At 38.4% G+C, this 22,656-nt stretch overlaps 2 long non-coding RNA genes across 2 annotated transcripts in view; one reads left to right on the forward strand and one right to left on the reverse strand.

The window, feature by feature from the left end:
• LOC143109760 (uncharacterized) overlaps positions 1-22,656 on the reverse strand; it is a 96,695-nt gene that overhangs the window by 25,198 nt on the left and 48,841 nt on the right. The gene's annotated exons all lie outside the window — the stretch shown is intronic.
• LOC143109759 (uncharacterized) lies at positions 13,893-14,752 on the forward strand. Its single transcript, XR_012983967.1, has 3 exons — positions 13,893-13,969; positions 14,061-14,117; positions 14,190-14,752. It is a non-coding gene; the product is annotated as an uncharacterized LOC143109759 (long non-coding RNA).

A 22,656-nucleotide genomic window follows, 5' to 3' on the forward strand; every position in this document is an offset into this window, starting at 1 on the left:
TCAAGTGCAAGTGAGAAAAAAACAAAGTGTTTAGCTTTATCTTGCAACTGACTGTGAACATTAGCTCCCATTTTTTCAACTCTCTGTGTGATTGTACTTGCTGATAAACTCACAGAACAGAGGGCTTCTTTTCTGTCTGGGCACATCTCCTCAATGACTGCAGTCAAACACTGTTTCAAGAACTCCCCTTCAGTGAAGGCCTTTCCATTCTTGGAGATCAAAAAGATAGCCCTAACCATGCTTCATTCTGCTGCTTTTGCCTCACAACTATGTTCTGCTGAGAAGTAAGCTCCCCGCTCAGTTTTCTTATTTTGTCTTTTCACACTTGTCCTTTCAGATTATCATATTTATCCTTGTGTTTTGTCTCAAAATGTCTGCACAAGTTGTAGTCTTTGAAGACAGGTACGGATTCCTTGCATATTATTAAGCATGTTGCCTTGCGTTTGTGTTGAACAAAGAAATAAGAATCAGTCCATAGCTCGTTGAAACCCCTACACTCATGATCAACTTTTCGTTTACGAATATTCTTCGTAATCATATTCGACTAAACTGAAACTTATCAATGGACAAATTAAACTCATTGGCAGGCTATTTCTTGAGATGACAGCTACGAGTCTGAGTGTGGTTGCTATGTTCACTAAATATCCTTCTAAATACAGTAGCCATCACAGCGCCAATCACTAAATACGGTAGCCATCACAGCACCACAGCGCCAAAACAACCACCAGTGGACAAAAAACTATGACATGTGTACTGTTAAGACTCACCACAGAGAATGAATGGGGGAAATTAAAGTGTAAAGGCCCATTCACACCAAGAACAATAACAACAACTATAAGCAAATATCGTTTTCGTTAATATGAATGACGACGTTCACACATAAACTATAACGATATCGACATGAAAAACGTTATCGTTGGGGATCACTTTCAGAGCGAATGAATGATAAAAAGCTAATAGCCAATCAGAACCCATCGAATTTTAGCCGTCACATTCATTAACACAAGGAGAGACTTTGTTTATTGTTGTTTAGTGTGAACGCTTTTATCGTTATGTTTATAGTTATCGTTATCGTTCTTGGTGTGAATGACCCTTAACTCTGGCGAAAATTGACCCCAGGGTCTTTTTTTCCTACAATCCAGTATCGCAAGAATTCGTTATACAGTCATGTTTGGTTAATCTATTATTCGTGCTGGGGTTGGATGAGCTGGTAGGGGGGCAGTTAGTAAGTGTTCTTAACAGTCTTTTGCAAAAAACTACTACGCTAACTACGTTGTTGGTGCTTCGTTTGTGTAGGGACCCTGAGCAAGCTACTGACGAAGTTTGGTGCTGTTTTTAACAATATTACTGGTTTAAACTGCTATTTGGAAGTGTTTGGCTCACCGCCCTTAGGTAATCCACTGTTTAAGATTTGGGGCTATAGCGTATACCGGGGATAAGCTCTGTAGTAAAGAGTTACATTTTAAGGAGGTCAGTTTGACGGTGTCGTACTCCTTTGTGGGCCACTCAAAATGACGTGGTGGGCCGTAGTTTGGGGATCACTGCTCTAAACTTCTAATCTAAACTTCTAAATCTGGATTAAGCCATCCACAACCACACAGACTGACAACTGCTGTATTTTGTTTAACTCTGACAGCATTAGGTTTATACAAGTTTTCAAATGTTTTTCATCTACTTTGGCTTAAGTTCATCAAGGAATATGCATGTAAAAGTCACATCATTCTCTCAGACAGTACAGTTTTATATTGGACTTAATCACATGGTGCTGCATTGACAAAGAAATTGCAAAAAAAGAGAGAAAAAGAAAACAAATAAGGAAATATACCTTCGATTTGTTCACGAACATCCAATGTAATAACTGCTTGTCTGTTTTGGAGGACAAGTAGTTTGCATACAAATCTTAGTGTATTGCCACAGTCCTCAGCTTTTGTGGTATACGAAAATTTAGCACACCCTCCTTTCTCTGAGGTAACTTTAAACATAGAGAAAAAGGGAGACAAATTATCTCTAAGCTTGCTTCACAATCACAAAATAGTAATAATATAATAATATGGTTATGGTTATGGTCACGCTTTTGTCCAAAGCGACATACAAATACAAAACAATATGATACTTAAATGTAAAAGGGAACAAATTAAGATGCTGGTCAGACTATAATAAGGAGAATAGCAATAATAAACAACAATGTCAATTCAATCAATAGCCTAATGAAATAAACAATGAAAATGAGAGAAAAAACAATAATAAACATTAATGTTCATTCAATCAATAATAACAATAACATGGTAAGACTACATTAAGGAGAATATCAATAATAAATAACAATGTCAAATTAATCAACAGCCTAATGGAAATAAAACACTATTATACAAACCATAACGCATAAGAAGCGCTAACTGAAATGTAACTGCCAAATGACAAATGATAATGTATTTGTGTTTGGTATAATGTTTAATGTCTCAGTGTGAGAAGTAAGAGGGTCTCAGTTGTAGAATTCAGTCCCTTCAGGATTTCGCGAGGATTTTTTGAGATTGTTGCGATCTAAAATGCCTGATTTCGCGACAACTTTTCTAAAAAATTGCGATGGAAGTTGCAGTGTTTTTAGCTGTTTGTTGCGAAGAAATTGCGGGAGGAAGTGAAAATTACAAAAATCGTTGTGATTTTTTTTTATTATTATTTTTTAATTGAGGGCAATTAAGGTTAGTAAGATGAAAATCACACTGATCATCTTGATGCTTATTAAAAAGGATAAGTAAAGGTAAATAGTAAGGGTTACAGAAAATCAAGGTAGACCTACTTTATTTGTGTAAATACTTGACTGGGGTAATTCACAAAGCAGTATAACCTTTCGTAGAACTGTCCAAAAAAGACAGCCCCCTAAAAAGATGGCATCATGTCAAGTTTCAATACATTCATATATGTTGTAATTCATATTAAGTTCATATATTTGTAATAATTCATATTCTGTGACTTGCATAATTACTAATAGCCAACTAAGTATGTAGTAATTTTATATTGATTTAAACTATTAGACTACACTTTTCTTTAATGTTATTACATTGGTGGTGTGTACGTCTAATTGACTGCCTGCCACTTTAAGGAAGTGAGAGTAGCGTAATTACGTTTCTAAGTGGATTGGAAGCTACATCTCACTAGCCTAGAAATCTAGACGCACCCTAGCGGCGGCAAATTAATTTGCTCAGCCTGTACGTCTAGTATCGAACCATAGGAATTTCTACTGGCTTAACACCGTGGATGTTCTCCAATCACAGCGCTCTATTTCGTTAGAGAGTCTTAAGGCGGGCTTAACAGGATAACGACAGTCCTGTGACGGTGAACAACAAGGAAGGTGGCTATGGCGAACAAAGAGCGGTTGTTTGAATCGGCGTTGGCGTCAACTTTGGAGGAGTTGGACTTGTGCTTTTCTTTGAAAGTTGAGCAACACAATGCACTTAAGTCATTCCTTTCTAAGAAGGATGTGTTTGCCGTTTTGCCTACCTGATACGGATATGGTCGTAGCGCTGGCCTATTGCATGCCTAGGCAGTTTGAAAGACATTTCTCTGCCCGCCCCTTGGATTAAGCGAGGTGAATGATTCGATGCCAGACTATACATCTCAATGATATAGGATGGCCCCGCCAGGCTAGCATCTCACTGTGTTCGGCTACGAGTGGAAATAACTTTTTGCATAGTACATTACGATATGTGGGTGGAATTCGGGATGTTTCTATGTCATTAGTTAAAATAAATGTTAAAAAATAACTGAGCCCACAAGCTAGCAAACATGACACGAGCTAAAAGACATCTCCAGGTGTAAACGTTTGCCAATGGGTTGCATACTGTAGCCTACTCAAATGTCAGTAAAAGTAGGCCTTAATTAACTTACTTTCATAGCCTAGGTAGGTTAGCAACACCAGGTTGAGAGATGCGCAAGTAAAGCAGATCATTAACGTTAGCCTTCTATTTATTGTCATTAAAACTGCAGAGGAGTGAACATAGGGCAGTCTCTGGTGTCTGCAGAAGTGAGTGTGGCATCTGATTTAATATTCTGCACGAGGGACTGTTGTGGTAGGTGAAATTTCACGGGGAAACCATGATGATTGGTCAAATTTGCGAAAGAGTTGCGGTGTTGGGACAAAATTGCGAGGTCGCCCAGAATTCACGAGGATTTGCTGAATTTGCGTTAATTGTTGCGATCGCAACATCGCGAATTCCTGGAGGGACTGAGAATTGTAAAATAAGGGTATATATATGTCTTTCTGTGATCTGGGAGAAAATGGTCCATATTCTGATGGACCATAAATAATTCCGTGGAAATGCATGGATTCCAGTTGCTTCCAGTAGCAGCAACCGGAATCCATGCATTTCCACAGAATTATTTTTGGAATCTGATCCCTTATACCCAGGGTGCGATTTGTAGGGGGGGGATGGTGAGGATTTCCCCACCTCTGGTTTTCCTATCCCTACCTCTGCTAAATTATTTTTATCGTCGGTGGGGACAACATTTATCCCCCTCTGCCCCTCATATTGATTAATGCTACTTCATATAAGTAAAGCGCTGCAACCGGAGAACAGTCTAGTAGGCTAGCCTACATAATAATCTGACATCAGAAACGCACCGTCACCGTCAGCACTGATGCTGCTGACACAGTGGCTGCGTGATAACTTAATTTGGCCTTGATCGTGCAGGACATTTCAGAATGTCAAGTGTGTAATCCATCATAAATGGCTAGGTTCAATGGAGAAGTTAGCTGGACAAATGAAAGAAAAGGATTCAGTGAAGCATAATAATGTTTTAGAACCTTCAAAATTAGAAAACTGATGCAACTGAGATGGAGGACAACTGCACGTAGAGTAGAACGTAGGCCTATTGTCCGAAGGAACTTACATTACATTAGGATCTTATGATGAGATATTTGCTGAATGTCACAATAAGTGTTACAGAAATTGCTTGGCATCGCTTATTCAATGGCTCTCTACCGAAACACCTGTAGTTTGCGGGGGACGAACGAGAAAGCACTCGTTTGATAAATCAGCCAGTAGTAGACAAATAACTTTTAGAAATAATCTGTACTGCAAAAACAAATGTTGGTGGGTATTTAAAGTATCTAGCGGGTGTTTTAACAGCTGCAAGAAATAGAAGCTTCATGGTCTTTATGTTCTGGTTCGTAAATTGTTTTCATAAAACTTCAAGTTGCCCTATAACTTTACTCTCCAAACTCTTCACTGCACTGTAGGCAATTAACTGACAGTATGATAAGCTATTTATTGTCTGTAGGCTACAATAAACACATTTATTTTTTCAACTTTTGCAATATTACGCACTTGGCTACTGAACGCAAATCAGCAGGAGAGAGAATGCACGTAGCCTACGCAGCGTGTAGCGCAATGTGTAGGCTATTTGGTTACCAACTAACACTGTTAGCCAATTCACTAACTTAAGACTTCAGTGCCAACGTTTTTTTACACAACAAATACAGAAAGGATGGAGGCAGCAAAAGTAGAGAAGTCATTTCAGATGGGGCAAGAACAAGGTGAATTTGTATGCTTGTCAAAACGTAGTCCTACCCTGCATTAGAGGAGCTGATCATCATACCTAGCCCACTCGCTGTTTAAAGTCATACACCACGGTAAACTAAAACTAAAATGTTACAAAGGTGGCAAAAATAATATAGGGTATTATTAGCCATGACATTACTAGGCTACGAATCGTTCGTTCATTTTTTTTTTTTTTTGGGGGGGGGGGGGGGGGGGGGGGGGGGGGTTACAACCCTTATTGTACTTATTCAAAATCATCCCCCCCTCTGGTTTTTACACAAATCGCACCCTGATCATACCTGTTCATTCGTACTCGTCGCTCGACTTATCGTGACTAAATTCAAGATGGCGACGAACGGTAAACTTCCTCAAGGTACTGTCTGTATAAATCGTCTTGTAAATAAACTACCAGTGCTTTTTCAAAATTCTCAATGTCTCGTTTTAAATGTCAAGGCCCTCGGAAGTCTACCAATGAAGTGTGGAGCTGCTTTGAGCCTAGTAAATGGTGTAAAACATTGATTTATTTGCATGGCTAGGCCGATGCCCGAGGCAGCCCCATTGAAAAACTGTTGGTAGCATCGGCTAACTAGCGACAGATTTTTGAGTGCAGGGGACAAGCGGAGATGAGCTATGAGACATAAGTTCACACTCGGTATCATGTTTCAACACACTTTAGGTCAAAATCACACTGGAATTCTCCTTTAATTTCTGCTTTGTAATGTAATAAGATGCCCCTGTTCTGGCTGGATACTTAAGGGTGATGAGAACTTTATCCTGGAAGTTTTTTCCTGTTTTTCCCCACCTTATGTGTAGCTGAGTCTCTATGTTAGGAAGCTTTCTGCTTCTCAGAGCATTCAATTGAATGAATGCAATGAATGTGTAAATCCTTAGTTAAACATTACATATACTGAGTGCTCGTTAAACCAGCACAAACCCTGAACCGTATTCTGTAATTGCGCCAAGTTAATGACACCTCTGAGCTAAATCCTGGGCCCAGGCTGATTACGGGTAAAATTGTCAAGGTCAATGAACGAGCCGGAGCGCCGGATAAGACAGAACACGTTTTTTCTCGGAATTAAGTTTGCAATTACCCGGCTTTCAATAATAATACATTTTGAGGCTAATGCTGCAAGTTGTTGCGGTAGTATAGGCATTGCTAACAAATGCCTACATAACCCAACATACTGCAAAGCCCTTGTTCCGGGCCCCCACAAATACCAACAATTTCCAAGTCCTTCAGTCATTCCTCTTAGTTGCTGTGGCCGTTTATGACCCGATCAGCAACATATTAACATACCAAGCAATATCAGAAATACTTAAGAAATAAAGCAGTCATGTCCTTAGTATGTTCTTAGTAATTGTTGTGATTATATGAATTTATATACAGATGTTTAAGGAACACAACGACCGGAAAACTGGCAGCCATAACCCTTAACCCCCTATATGGCAACAGTGGCAAGGAAAAACGTTGAGCGTTGACTTAATAGGGGGAGCCCATCTGCTTCTGGCTGGCTGCAGGTCTAATAGCAGCAGTTGAATGTAAAATAATCTGAAAAAGTAGTCTACATAAGATGAGTTAACTAAAAGCTCTCATATACAGGTATGCTTTCAGGTCTTTTTTAAAGATGCCATTCAGAGCTTTGTAGTTAACATAACCTTAAAAATCAATTCTATAGGAAAGAGGGAGCCAGCGCAGTTCAGCTAACACAGGGGTGATGTGCTCTCTCTTCTTGGTCTTAGTTAAAAGTCTAGCAGCAGAGTTCTGTATGAGTTCCAATTTCTCCAATGTTTTTTGGGAGACCAGTAACCAGTTACCCAGAGTTTTTCAACCCAAATGTCACTCACTGGTCCAGAAAAGCAACTGTTACATCAAAGAATTTATAACCACATGCTCTCATTGATTGTATGATTGCACTATTTGTGGTATGCAGGCATTGTACAACGGGGGCCCCATATCCAGTATTCACAGAATCATCACATATCCAGTTCATAACAGCAATTAAATTAGATATAGTCACCTACAAATGAAACATAGGGCACTTGTTTTATTGAGCAGGTCTTGCATAGAAGCCATAATAAGGCCATATCTGTGTATTATTTTAAATTTTAGGCTATGGTATGTTTATTTTTTCTTCACACAGGATGTTAGTGTGCCGTGGGACATTTTAAGTGTCAAAAGTGTGCCGTGGCACAAAAAAGGTTGAAAAACACTGGTCTAACCTACAGTACTAGTGATAAAAGGCATGGATTAGTTTTTCTGCATCTTGTTGAGTTAAAGAGGGCTGCACTTTGGCAATGTTTCTTAGGTGGAAATAAGCTGTCTGGGTAACTTTACTTGATATGGGGCTTATGGACAAATGTATGTTGAACTGGCATTCAAAACAGCATAACACAAAAGCATGCTGAATGTGTTCCACAAAATACAACATTGAAGAATATGCAAGGCAGCGATGAATAATAGAATGTCTGATGAAATAGAATAAAAGTGTTATATATATACCACCAGATTCAGCTTGTCCAACAGTCAGTTTGACTTGGTATGAGCCTTTCACACAGCACTCCACACTAACCACATCTTCACAAGTAACTGTTTTTTGGATAAAATTCCGTTTAATCACGGGATTTGGTTTGATTGTTACTCTGTTCCAATAAACAAGAGTTGGTTTTGAGGCTCTGGTATATCTGCACTCGTAACGACCTGCACAACCAAAGCAGATAAGCATCAGCAATGACCACAGCACAAGCATGACAATTTAACACACATTTTGTATTTATTCATATCTCCATATCTCCTCATCTATCAATATAGGATAAAAAAAAATGTAGTAATTATTCAAATAAAATGACTTACCCCGGTCACCAAGGACAACACTTTTTACTTTGAGACTGCGGGATGAAATGTCATATTTGTCTGGGTTGAGTTCAGGAAGTTTTTTCCCGCTAAATTTCCATTCTGGATCACCTGCTGCTTCATTTGATTCAGGGCATATTAATTTCATGGAATCATCTTGTGAGTGAACCTCCCCTTGAAAAAGATTCTTTTGGACTTTTTGGAGAAAAACGGTAGTCTCTAAATAAAGTGAGCCTTACTGATGATGTATACTAAATTAAAATTGAAAGTAAATTAAAATCATTTAATGTTTATGTTGCATTCTTACCACTTTCAGAAACCAATTCAGCAACATCATAACCCTCTTTTTTCAGTTCATCAGCCAGATCATTATTTTGTTGATTTATCTGGGCCCAGTTGAGATTGTTATTAATAATGTTTATGTCAGCTATTATACTACCTTGCCTGCAAAAAATAGTTAATATGTATTAAAATAGAATTTGACACATTTTAGAGGCCGTTGGTGAAACGCCAAAATTGTTTGACAAAACATTTCATAAACATTTCATAATGCATGCATCAATTCATTTAAAAAAATTGAGAACAGTTTCATGAAAAGAATACAAACAGATTAAGAAGAGAAATGTTTGGTGCGCATCAAATAAAATTAGAATGTAATTGCCTCATGGACAGGACAAAAAAATAAAATCGACTACGGAAGCTTTGATGAAGATGCTATGTGGACTACATGCTAGATGACATTAGCAACCCCCTCTGAACATTTGTCATACAAACAATGCTTTACAAATATCCTGGTATCCTAGTTAGGGAGTAGGTTAATGTCCTACAACAACTTTAAAGGTGTACAGGCCCCCTCAATTCCCTTAGCACTGTATTAAATATGTTGTTCAAGTCAACAGGCAAGTGCTATTGGAAATGTAAATGATGTACTCAAGACAACTCAAATCCTACAAATACAAATAGAAAAACTGCACATTGCACCTTCAAGTGAATCAACGCTCTGCCAAATCATTTGGAATAACAAGGCAAAGAACAATGTCTATCCTAATGCCTCCAATTACCAACCCTTTCGTTCGAAAATTCTAAAACACCAATGTTTTTTAATACTTCAAAATAACATTTGATAAATTAACCTTACATTTTTCAGTAGCCATAGGTGTGTAGATTTGAACAAAATCTGGTTCTTACCGGGGCTTTTACTGCCTGAAATATCCGATTTTGTTTACCACACTCTAAGGTTAGTGCTGGGCCCAGTTTCCCGATAACGACGGAGACACGCTCTTAAGAGGGTTTTCTACGATTCATCTTACGATCGTTCGTTTGGTTTTTCCGACTGTTTCCCGAACATGCTCGTAGCGTGAACGCGCATGCACTGCTCTTAAGATGCTCTTAAGGGGAGCTGTCCACGTTAATAGTTCTGAAATATCCTCTAATTTGATGGTGATGTCAGGTGACTGCACGTCACAGCTATAGGCCCACCATTCAAACTTCGGATCTACACATTAATTCACATCAATACGAAAATAGAAACACTTTGACATCTGCATGTAAGCATCCCAAGTAGGCTAGGTTATATACCACACACAGACTTAAATAATTGTAATTATTTAAGATTAGATTGTTGCACCATGCAATAATTTTTCGCGGTGTCACTTAAGAACACCTTTGAAGATAAGAAAGAAGTCGAGTAAGGAAGTGAGAAAATGTGTAGGCTTAAATTTTGATGCAGTACAGACTAAACCACATGTTCCTTTCTCTGCTTTTTACCTCATAGGCCTAATAAAATATAGCCTTCACTTAGCAAAGATAATGTCAAACTATTCTGGCAACGTCTCATTTCATAACTTGATTGCATTTTTGTCTGATTTTCATCACATTATTATGACCATAAATGTAGGCTATGCTATTTTGCACGCTAAAATCTGATTCATCACAGGTAAACACAATAAAGAATGGGAACGTAAGTTGAATTATGTATTCTAAGTTGTAATTCCTCTGTATGTCCTGTTGGTGACCTCAGTGAAAAGTACTGTTAAGCTCTTAGCCGGTAACGAGAACTCTGGAGCACTCGTAGATCTACGAGTGTTTTCATGACGCTCTTAAGCTACGGTTTCAGGAAACAGTCGGCAAATCTTAAGACGTTCGTAAGAGGGACTTTACGACGCTCTTCCCCACTAACACAAAACGTTAAGGGAACGTTCGGGAACGTTAGTGTATGGTTCCCTAAAGGTTAGTTCGAACCAAACCAAAAACTAACGGTTAGGGAACGTTCCCTAAACGTTAAGGGAACCAACCAACTAAAACGTTCTCCTGTGGTTGCACAGTACCTTCACACAACGTTGGTTGTCTTTGGTTGTTTTTTGGTTGTTCTGAGTGCGGTTATGAAATGTTTATTTAAACAAGCTCCATTTCAGTTTTTGAAGTAACATACAAAATTATTGGTCTTATAAAATCTAAGTAAGGTAAACATCATATCAAGATAATATTTATTTAAGGCTAATATCAATTTTACTAAATAAAAAATATATACTTTTGTGCTTTTTTTACCGTATTAGGTGAATGAACTTTAAACAAGAATCTATCAATAGAACACTTTTCACAACTAAGAAAATTCACTTCTTTCATTTCACAATTCACTTCAGTTCAATCAGACAGGCTCTCCCTTACATGTAGGCCTACCCCCATGCCAGTAGGGGGAAGACAGCGCCTCTACTTTCAGGTGATCGATTGAAGTCTTGTCCTGACTTCCGTAAACGGGCTCTGTTTGAATAGACCAATTTCACAGTGTCCAGGTGTCCGGCCTCATTGATGTTAATGATACCTTAATTGGCAGGGTAAAATGTCTTCCTGTTTCTATCTTTCCTGTAGACTTTTCTTTTGCTGTCTATGGGACAGTGCTCTTCCACAGGAAGTTGATTTACACAGCGGCCCCATCTTGTGAAATGGGCTAATTCCGTGATTCTTGAACACCGCTGGAAGAAGTCTTGGAATGGATTACACTCGTCTTGAATTCGATCTCACGAAAGTAAGTGAAATATGTTACAGTTTCATGATGTAGGCCTAGTGGTTGTAATGCAAGGGTTTGAGGTTTAACCTTAAGTCCTTTCACTTGTAGGGCTTTGTTATATTCTGATTCTGTCTGCCAAGTTTGTAATTTACCAGAGCACATTGCTTGTTCGTCTTTGTTTGCTGCTGTTCTCAACGTGTTATGTTTTGCGGCATTGTATGTTTTGTGTCGTCGTGTTAACCTGCTCGCGTTGATGTTACAAATAATAGCACTAGGCTACCGTTTCTTTTAATTAATTTTAGTGTACAGTCAGTCCTTTTAGGCAAGTCACTCGGCAGCAGTGGTGTAGTCTAGTAGGCTAGTGGATATACTGTATGTAGCTGGATCTAGGCTAGTGTGATGTAGGCTAGTAGTTAGCTGTAGTGGGTAGGCTATACTGTGATCAACCCCAAATGTATCCTAGTCTATTTTAAGTGGGTATACTGAGATGGTGATGCTTTTTAAGTGGGTATAACCTACTGAACTGTCCTGCATATGTAGGCTACACTAGAGCCATAGAGATGGCTATAGATAATGTATACACTGTCGGCGGCCATCTTGCAACACAGTTGATCGGATAGATCAGGAATTCCCAAACTGTGGTACGCGTACCCCCGGTGGTACGCGAGATGAAAAGGACAATGGCGGAAAGGAGTTAAAAATGATTAATTAATACTCTAATTAATTCATAAATAATACATAATTTCGAATCGGGTTATAATGATATGGAAACGTGAAATTAAAGGAAATCATTTGTAAACTCTATAATAGGGTATGTTTTCATTAAAAAATAAGCTACACACAATAGGCTACACGTGATTTCCTGCGGGCAGCCAGAATATCTGGCGCGTATAGGCTAGGTAGAAGGCTGCGTAAACATGGAAAACTGGCTAAAAACAGGGACACTGTCCAAAAGGCCTAATTAAAGCGATCGAAGAGGAGAAGCGAGAGAAACAGAGCAGGACACAGGTAACGATGGAATGGGATGGGGGGGCAGACTAATGAAGGTGGAGATGGAGCACAGGGGGATAAAAGAAAGAACGAGACATAAAAGACTGCGCGAAGAAAGCTAAAGTATGATGGATTGGGAGACAGACTGCCCAAAGCCACAGTGCGTGGTCTGCAGTGAGATGCTACCTAACCATTCTAATGTGGTTCTCCACTGTTTTTTGTAACGTGAGAGCTCATAGACCAGTTGCACATTTTGATTATGTTATCATGTAGGGCGGCTAATTAAACAACGATGCCTGGAATGCGTCAATAGAATGAGTTACTTTTTTATGTGTTGGATGGTGGGGGTACGCGAGCCGAGTCAGGATGTAGAAGGTGGTCCGCGGGGAAAAAAGTTTGGGAACCGCTGGGATAGATGATTCAAGTGAATAGACCTCTGAATTTTGCCTTCAAAAAGCTGAGATCCGGTGAAGCACCCGATTTGGTTCCCCCGGAATTCCTGTTTCCTTTACTCCACTGTTTTGAAGTTCTTGCGTTCACTGCAAAAACTGCTTATCTAACAAAATCTAACTAAGTGTTATTAATCTTATATCAAGATAAAAAAAACTAGTTGGTATTGTTTTCAGTATAAAGAGACTTACCTAGCGGTTTCTTGTGAAATCATTTGACTTAATTTAAAAAATGTTTTACTTATTTTAAGACATCTCATCTTGAAAACAAGCAAATTTGTCTGCCAGTGCGTTAAGCAAATTTGTCCTAAAAACAAGCAAATTTGTCTGCCAGTGCGTTGAGCAAATTTGTCTTGATAAGACTCCTTAAAATAAGTTAAAGTCTTCTTAAATTAAGTCAAAATGATCTTTTGAGAGGGCGCTAGGTAAGTCTTTTCATACTAAAAACAATACCAAATAGATTTTTTAATCTTAATATAAGATCAATAACACTTGGTTAGAATTCATTTTTTGCAGTGTTGTTGCTAGGTTACCGTGCGTATTCACAGTGCTGTATTGCGTTTTCCGTGTTTTCAGCTACGGTAACCGACTAGAGCTTCCGCGTAAAGACCTAGAGGGGAAACATGAATTGCATGGGGAACCAAATCGGGTGCTTCACCTATCTTCGCCTATCTTGCAATTTTTGCTATGGGAAAATAACATGGGGAGAGAATTATTGCACTCTCCCGGGGACGAAGAAGCCCTGTCTGTAAGTTAACATTTATACATGTATTTAAGAAACCAGTTGAGTCATATTTCCTACCATGGAACTATTGACATTCATGTTTATTAACCTGGTGCATATCATGTTACTGTTCTGATGTATTTGTCTCTTCCTGCCTTTTTTAGGTCAGCAGATGTCACTGCCTCCACCACCTGCATGTGAGTTTTTCTTTTTAGCGATTGTTTAATGTAACAGCATAGGTTTATCTTTTGCAAATGTCATGTGCAAGAAACCTACCATAAATGAACTGACCAATATTCATATTTACTTTCTTTTTAGATGAGTCAACACCACACAGGCAACCAGCTCATTGCCCAGAGCTGGATGGGTCTATTATAACGCCTGCCACTTCATCTTGGGACCCAGTTGAAGGTACAGTGTCTTTGAATTTTCCATTTCCAAGTAAATACAATTTCATGACAAGGAACTTGAGAGTAACTAACTTTTTTTTTGTTGTAAACAGCACAAGTGACTCATCACACAGAGGGAGGTGGCTTGGCCATGGAGACGGAAATAAGAGGTAAGAAGACTCACATATGCAAGTATATAATGTATTTAACAACTAAAACTAACACCATCCATTTTTCCATAGCAATAAGGACAACCATTACCGCATGGCACAGCGAATGGACGCACTTGAGGAGAAGATGGATGAGCTGCTCATGCTCTTAAGGAGCTCCCAGTCACCTCCCTCTGCTCCAGTCGATGACATATTGCTGTCGTCCTGCTCGACAGTCACTGAGCTGCAGGAGAGGAGGAACAAAATGCCCTCCCTCCAGGACTTGTACTCTGGGACCTAAGCGGGCAGAGACCATCACCAAAGACTCCACATATCCTGCACACACACTCTTTAACTTCCTCCCCTCTGGCAGGCGCTACAGATCCCTGCACACAAAAACAACCAGACACAAGAACAACTCTTTTCCCACTTCCGTCACTCTCCTGAACTGCAGATAAGTGGGGTCATCCCCACTTTGACCATTCACCTGCACATTACATACTTTATCATTCCAATATGTGTCTTGCACACTACATTTGCACTATTACTTTGCACTCTACATCACACTCCATGTGTACTTATATTGGTATTATGTCTTATTTGTATAGTTGTTTTGTATATTGTGTTGGTATCTGCCACAATGTATATTGTTGTCTCTATTGTATAATATGTCTGTCTATTTGCTGAATGTATAGAGCACCTACCAAAGTCAAATTCCTTGTGTTAGTATACTTGGGTAACATGGAGTCTGATGTTTATATATATTTTTAGACCTTTTATATTTTTTTGTATTTTGATTATTTTATATTAAAGTTATAAATCCCATTAATTTTGCCTGTTCATTAATTACTGCAAATATATAATAATGCATTCCTGCTCATGCAGTTTAAAGTAGTTTAAAGTAATAATAAAATTGGTATGCAAAGGTTGCAATGTTAGGGGAAGGTTCCCTAAAGGTTGCAACGTTTAGGGAAGGGAACGTTCCCTAAATGTTGCTACGTTTAGGGAAAGTTATAGGAACGTTCCCTAAAGGTTGCAACGGTTAGGGAACGTTAGGGGAAGGTCTATGAAGGTTGCAACGGTTAGGGAATGTTAGGGGAAGGTTCTCTAAAGGTTACAACTAACTAACGTTCCCGGAACATTCAGCAAACTTTCCATGGGAACCAAAAGTTACTCAAAAACTAACCTTCGGGGAACGTTTGGGAACCAAAAACTAACGTTCCCGAAACAAAAAACTATGGTTCCCAGAACGTTCTGGGAACCATAAATTGTTAGCTGGGTTAGGCTTAAGATGCTTTCGGGGAACTGGGCCCTGGCCTGGTGGGTCGTCTATTTCCATCCTTTCACACGGCACATGAACGGTTAGACCGATAATTCTCGTCACAAATCAAAATTCCACTGGAGCTCCAAGCGGATTTGTACACGCAGCCTTACAACACTGTTTACAGCTCTTCGAGTCACGGTAAAATGTCATTTTTGGTACATAGCTAATTTAGATGGTGTGGGTGCTTGTGTTTCTTTAGGAATCCGCCGTCTTAGTTTGTATAGCAATTAATGTGACACATACACGTAAAAGAGCGGAAATAGGGGGCTGGTGGTAATAGGTAGCATTCTGATAGCATTCTAAATTCTGTAGCCTACTAGAAGTAAAGAAACACCATTTTATTTTGAAATGGACAGCCAGTGGACTGTATCTGACTGAGTATATATATATATATATATATATATATATATAAATATATATAAAGGTTTTAGCAAGGGGAATACCACATGACTGCAACTAGTCAACAGTTGTGAATCAAACAAGCACAACAGCAATGGGGGACATTTAAGATAGCTTCACTATATTGAAAGTGCAATTTGTACCTGGGTGCAAATAGACATTCCAAAATTTCAAACACTAGCTAGCGCTTGAGCAGCTATAATGATGAGCAATCATGGAAAGATGAGCCTTTAGTAACTACAAATAAACAAAAAGTGCATGTGCATACTCAATGACATGTTCTAATAAATAAGAACAAGACTGTTTGAAGGAGGCACATAAGAACATAGCCACAACATTACCTGAATCCTGTTACAATTGCAGATATGAAACCAGGTACATTTTCATAACTTCTGCTTACCTGTATAAAGAACACAAAATTGCTGAATTAATGCTTGTTTTATCATGTTTTGAGTACCATGCATTTTGGAAATGCTTAGACAATTAATTACAACACCCTCCACATTTACTGTCACCCAAGTTGAGTAAAAAGAGGTATAATAAAATCCTTCTTACACAATAAAAACAAGGACAAAAAATCCTAAATTTAACGGTAGCTAATTTATTCTGAAAAGACTTCAAAAAATACTTTTGTACATCTTTTTACTCAGGTTTACCAGGGGTGGCAGAGTGCTGCGTCACATTACTTTCTTGTGAAAGTTTTAATATTTAGAATGAAGCATGTATATTGTAAAATTAGGATTCATAAATGAATAAATTATACTTACTACGTCTTGAATATTTGTCTTCAAATTTTGAAACCTTTCACTTGTTGGATCATTTAAACTAGTATCAAAGTCACCACTCAATGTTAAAGCCATGTTTGCAGAATCTACAAAAACAGAAATGTACATGTGATACTGTGATACTGAATTCATAGCATTCTAAAACCACATTTTTTGTCAACGGTTTGGTAGCATGCATGAATGATGATGTAACAAACCTCCTATTTGTTATCGACCATAATGTCCAGACTATTAACCAAGGTTTTTGCATTGATTTTGCAAAATTTCTTTCTGAAATCCCACAAATGTATGGTTATGAACATAACCTCGGTTCCTGGTTCTGAGTGAAAACATGAAACGTTAAACAATGGTTCGGAGTAATTTCACCCTGGGTCCTTTGCACCATGACCCCGAGCCAAACACCCTCCCAGAACCTGTTTTCCCTTGGTCGAACCCTGGTCAAGTAGCGCTGTCAGAAATGAATGACTTTCTGCAGGCGTAATGGAACCAACTTTTATCTAGTAAATTACCCCACTAATAATGCCCTGAATGGTATGAAACTTCTACAGTAGTGACCAGTGTTGGGAGTAATGCGTTACAAAAGTAATGTAATTACTGTAATATATTGCTGTTTGTGGTAACGCGGTAATGTAAGGCATTAAAAAAAAAATTGGGTAATATTTACTCGGTACAAACTTCAGTAACGCGCGTTACAATGCAGTTTAACCCAAAATTAAGCGCTTGTTTTGTTTTGATACATATTCGCAAACACCACGCGAGAACAACAGAGGAGAAAAAATCCGCGCAAAACAGTAGAACGTTATCTCCTGATACTGGTTGAATATGACTGTGGCTGCAGCAGACTCGCAGGCGGACTCTATTTGCGGGATGGACATAAGCCTACGCTCATTCTTTTCAGCTTGTCAGAGACAAGGCTATGAAGAACATAATAGTTAGTGCACTTTGTGTGCGAAACCGAAAGATCTCTCAGCTCGCGAAATAGCACAAGTAAATTAATGAAACATCTAAAGTAGTGCCACGCTAATCTTTTTGATTCTTGATAAAACACAAACTATGCTGTTGTGCATGTCAGCTTTGTGCTGTGAACTTGAATTGAAGAGAATAAAGGGATAGAAATGCAGAAAAAGATTGTGTAGCCTGGCAGTGCCACCGCTCCCACCACGCGCATCAAGCACTTTGCGTTGGGCATCAAAGGACAGAGGGGCACCCAAATGTAACCAATGAATAGTAGCTTTACTGCAAACTGCGTTTCACTCTTCATCAATAACGTTTACAATGTCAAAATGCACTAACACGATGTTACATGCAAGTTTGATACCTTTTGGGTTCTCTCAATCACCACATAGTACTAGAATTGGTGGGTCTTCAATCATTCGTTTTCCAAGCATTTAGGCTACATGAAGCACATGATATGCTGAGTCGACTGAAACGCATTCCATTCAGATAGCTAGGTGGATACCAGGCTCATAATTCACTTGTATTCGCAAAACGAAATGTGAAGCAACATGTCATTGCATACTTCCATTTCCAAAGCAATGAAGGTTGCTTAAAACAACTTACCATTGTGCATATTATTGTTAATATTGTGCTATCAATGTAACTCAAACAAATAAGGCTTTTAAAACAAGAGCTGGCAAAAGGGCATTATGACAACGTAAAGATCAACGCTCTTAAAGTGACAGTGCACCATTTATAAGTAAAACAGCATTTCTTCAGAAATGAATGTTTAAAAATACACAGTAATGGTCTGTAAATAATAGGCCTTTTATTTTACTTTAGGTGTTTGAGTTATCATTTAAATGTCACTCACTCAAAGCCACTCACTTAGGGCACCGAAATGGCCAGCAGGCCACCATCTTGACATGTCTTTATTAAAGGAACCGTATGTAAAAAATGTATTTCAATTAATCATAAAATTGCCCTGATATGTCACTAGACATTAAGAAATCATGTTCATTTCAAATACTTATATCACTGACAACAGTAGTCTGGCCAGGATATTGTCATTTAAAAAGTGAAGTTGCAGCCCTCAACTGATGTTGATGTTGTAATGTTGTGTTTCTTACATACGGTTCCTTTAAGCTTTGATTTACAATATAGTAGGCTCTCTATTGATTTTAATGAGTAGGCCTAGGCCTTAAAGTTACAGTATTTCTATCACAATTTACCAGACTTTGACCTTTTGTCGGTTTTTAACAAAATTCTGACTATGATTGTTCCTTGTATTGCATTATGAGCACTGCGCCTATTGCATTCTACTGTTGCCTTAAGCCTAGCTCAGTCATTATGCTATACCACATCTCCCTCCATTAGAAGAGCAAGCTGCATTGAGCGTAATAAACTGCATTTAGAATGGCAAATCCATATTTCTAGATATTTTGGTGAAAGTAACTTAAAAGTAATGCAATAGTAGTGTAATGCCTTACAATTCAGAGACAGTAATATTATAATGTAACAAATTACTTTGAAATGACAGTAATAAGTAATGCATAGTACATTACGATTTTGAAGTAACTTGTCCAACACTGGTAGTGACTAGGAAGCTAGTGACTAGGAAGCTACAGCACTGAAGCACCAACTGAGTCCTTCTCCACCATGTTAAAATAAACAATTTCTTTCTTATAGTTATAGGATCAGAAGATATCCATCTTTCATTGTAAAGCTTGTGGTAATCGGGACTTGTTATCTCCCCCCCCCGCCAGTGAATTTTGTTGATACATACCTGGTGCAGCTGTGGTCGCTGTTGTGGTAGTTGTTGTTGTAGTAGGAGCTGGTGTTGTTGTTGTAGGAGCTAGTGTTGTTGTGGTAGTTGTTGTTGTTGTAGTAGGAGCTGGTGTTGTTGTTGTTGTTGTAGGAGCTAGTGTTGTTGTGGTAGTTGTTGTTGTTGTTGTTGTAGGAGCTGGTGTTGTTGTTGTTGTTGTAGGAGCTAGTGTTGTTGTGGTTGTTGTTGTTGTTGTTGTTGTAGTAGGAGCTGGTGTTGTTGTTGTAGGAGCTGGTGTTGTTGTTGTTGTAGGGGCTGGTGTTGTTGTTGTTGTTGTTGTTGTAGGGGCTGGTGTTGTTGTTGTTGTTGTTGTTGTTGTAGGAGCTGGTGTTGTTGTTGTTGTTGTTGTTGTAGGGGCTGGTGTTGTTGGTGTTGTTGTTGTTGTAGGAGCTGGTGTTGTTGTTGTTGTTGTAGGAGCTAGTGTTGTTGTGGTTGTTGTTGTTGTTGTTGTTGTAGTAGGAGCTGGTGTTGTTGTTGTTGTTGTAGTAGGAGCTGGTATTGTTGTTGTTGTTGTAGGGGCTGGTGTTGTTGTTGTTGTTGTTGTTGTTGTTGTAGGAGCTGGTGTTGTTGTGGCTGTAATGAGTTCAACATTGTATTATAGATGTAATGTAGAACACTCATATTGAATTACATAAGTGCCCGATTGATTTTATACAACAGTTCTACTACAAACTGATTGAGATCCCAAGACCCCAAGTTAGGTCTTTGGAGGAGGAAGGGGTTTATTAAACATGTATCCATACCGTAACTAATCATTAGTGCATGTGTTGTGTATGTAACATGTAACAACTGTTAAACAATGGAAATATAACTTCAAGAACACATTAATATTGCAAACCGGTAATTTTTAAGTATTAAAATAATGTATAAACATATTTTAGATATAGGCTTATTTACTTTGAGCAGACCATTTATAACTGTGTGTACAAATGCTTTACTGGTGAGAAATAATGAGCAATACTTTATAAATGATGAACAAACTATTTACTTAAAGTTTACAAAAGCTTAATACATTATGAATTGTGTGTAGTTATTATTAAGTGTCACCATAATTGGTTCTCTGAATATCTATACACATTTGAATACATATAATATTCAATGTTTTGATCATGCATAACCTTCTACTCAAAAATCTGGTGCTTGTGATTACACTGATTATATGTGGGAATTTGCCCTGATTTGTCAGTTTGAATGTGCCACCCACCCACGGTCCAACGTCCTTTCCTTTTTATCTCTAAATTCTTATGGTGTGTTTGCATGAGAATGCGGGACACCTGAAACATCTGCTCAACACTATAAATAGCAGCAAGTAATTGTTAACCCATTAAAAATGAGTCCTGAGTGGATTATCCGGCATCTTCGGTATTTTTTAACTTTTGACTACGGGCTTCAGTGTTTGTGATTTAGAGCCTATGTGCCACCACTAGGCCACATTGCCATTTTGTTTATTACACTATAGCCATTTTAAAAGGCGTAGGGGCGTTCTTGAATGATTTGACCTGAAGCCAGGTAAACATGATAGTAAACTCAATCATCAATCAAAAGTAAATCACCAACTTTGCAACAAACTAACCTGTGCAGGGATTGTCAACAGTGATTAGTTGATTTGTATGGTTGACAGTGTAACCACTAAGACATGAGCAGGTGTAATGGCCGATTGTGTTATTGCAGACAGAGAATGGTCCACAGAATGATGGAGTCTGAAGACATTCATCCACATCTAAAAATAAAATACATGTCAAAAACTATTACTGCGAAGACAGGCAATCCAAATGAATCAGACATATTTCAGCAATACAGGTAAATAAAATCCTTAACACTGATGTATGAATGAATGTGCATAGATACTGAAACATAATGCTTAAAGATTACATACTTAATATTATATAATATGAATTATTCTTGTACCTGTGCACTGATTGCTGTCAATTATGGTTTGGTTTACATTGGTCTCCTGATACCCACTCAGGCAAGAACAGTTGAAGCTTCCATTGGTGTTGGTGCAGTTTGAGTTGGATCCACACATGTGTGGCATGTCATCACATTCATTTATATCTGAAATAGGAGATATAGCAAAACAATCAAAACTTACAAATCAAACAGAACATCAATTTGTTATTTAACGTTTCAAGAAATTACCTTACCTTGACAGGGATTGTCAGCACTACTTCGCACACTTGGATCAGTGACATTATATCCACTCAAGCATGAGCAGCTGTAGTCTCCAATGGTGTTGTTGCATACTGAGTTTGGACCACAGACCGGTGGGGTCTCAAGGCATTCATCCACATCTAAGAAGCATTAGGTCAACAACATTTTATTGGACGAATGGTCAACTCTAATTCAAAGAGGTAGGCATAGAAAATGTCCATGTCTTCATTCACCTGTGCACTGATTGCTGTCACTTATGGTTTGGTTTACATTGGTCTCCCGATACCCACTCAGGCAGGAACAGTTGAAGCTTCCATTGGTGTTGGTGCAGTTCGAGTTGGATCCACACACGTTTGGTATGTCATTACATTCATGTATATCTGAAAAAGGTAAAGTGTAATTTAAAATGCATTCTCATGCAGAAAACTGTGTTAAATTCTGCCTAGGTCCTTTATATGGTTCTTACAAAAAAACTTACCTGTACAGGGATTGTCAGCACTACTTCGCACACTCGGATCAGTGACATTATATCCACTCAAGCATGAGCAGCTGTAGTCTCCAATGGTGTTGTTGCATACCGAGTTTGGACCACAGACTGACGGGGTCTGAATGCATTCATCCACATCTAAATAAAGAAATTAGAATATCAACGTTGCATGAAATATTACTCTAAATTTTTAAATTAAGAGTTTATTGTAATTTCCTTACCAATGCATTGGTTGTTGTCACTTATGGGATGGTTTGCATTTGTTACAAGATATCCACTCCAGCATGAACAGCTGTAGCTTCCTTCTTTATTGGTACAATTTGAGTTGGGGCCGCACAGATTTGGTGTCTCCATACATTCATGTATATCTAAATATAGAATAATATATTGAGTCTTCATAACAAATACACAACAGGCAAGACATATTTTAAAACAAGGACCAATTTAATGTTAATATTGAATGTGATAAAGCGATTACAAACCTGTGCAGGGATTGTAAACACTTATTGGTAGATCTTCATAGTTGACATTATATCCACTCAAGCATGTACAGTTGTAGTCTCCAATGGTGTTGTTGCAGACTGAGTTTGGACCACAGACTGGTGGGGTCTCAAGGCATTCATTCACATCTAAGAAGCATTAGGTCAACAACA

Source organism: Alosa pseudoharengus, unplaced genomic scaffold (genome assembly GCF_046254945.1).
Source record: "Alosa pseudoharengus isolate Yale_2024_CS ecotype anadromous, Long Island Sound unplaced genomic scaffold, YU_APseudo_1.1 YU_APseudo_1.1_scf_7, whole genome shotgun sequence".
NCBI classification, from domain to species: Eukaryota; Metazoa; Chordata; class Actinopteri; order Clupeiformes; family Clupeidae; genus Alosa; species Alosa pseudoharengus.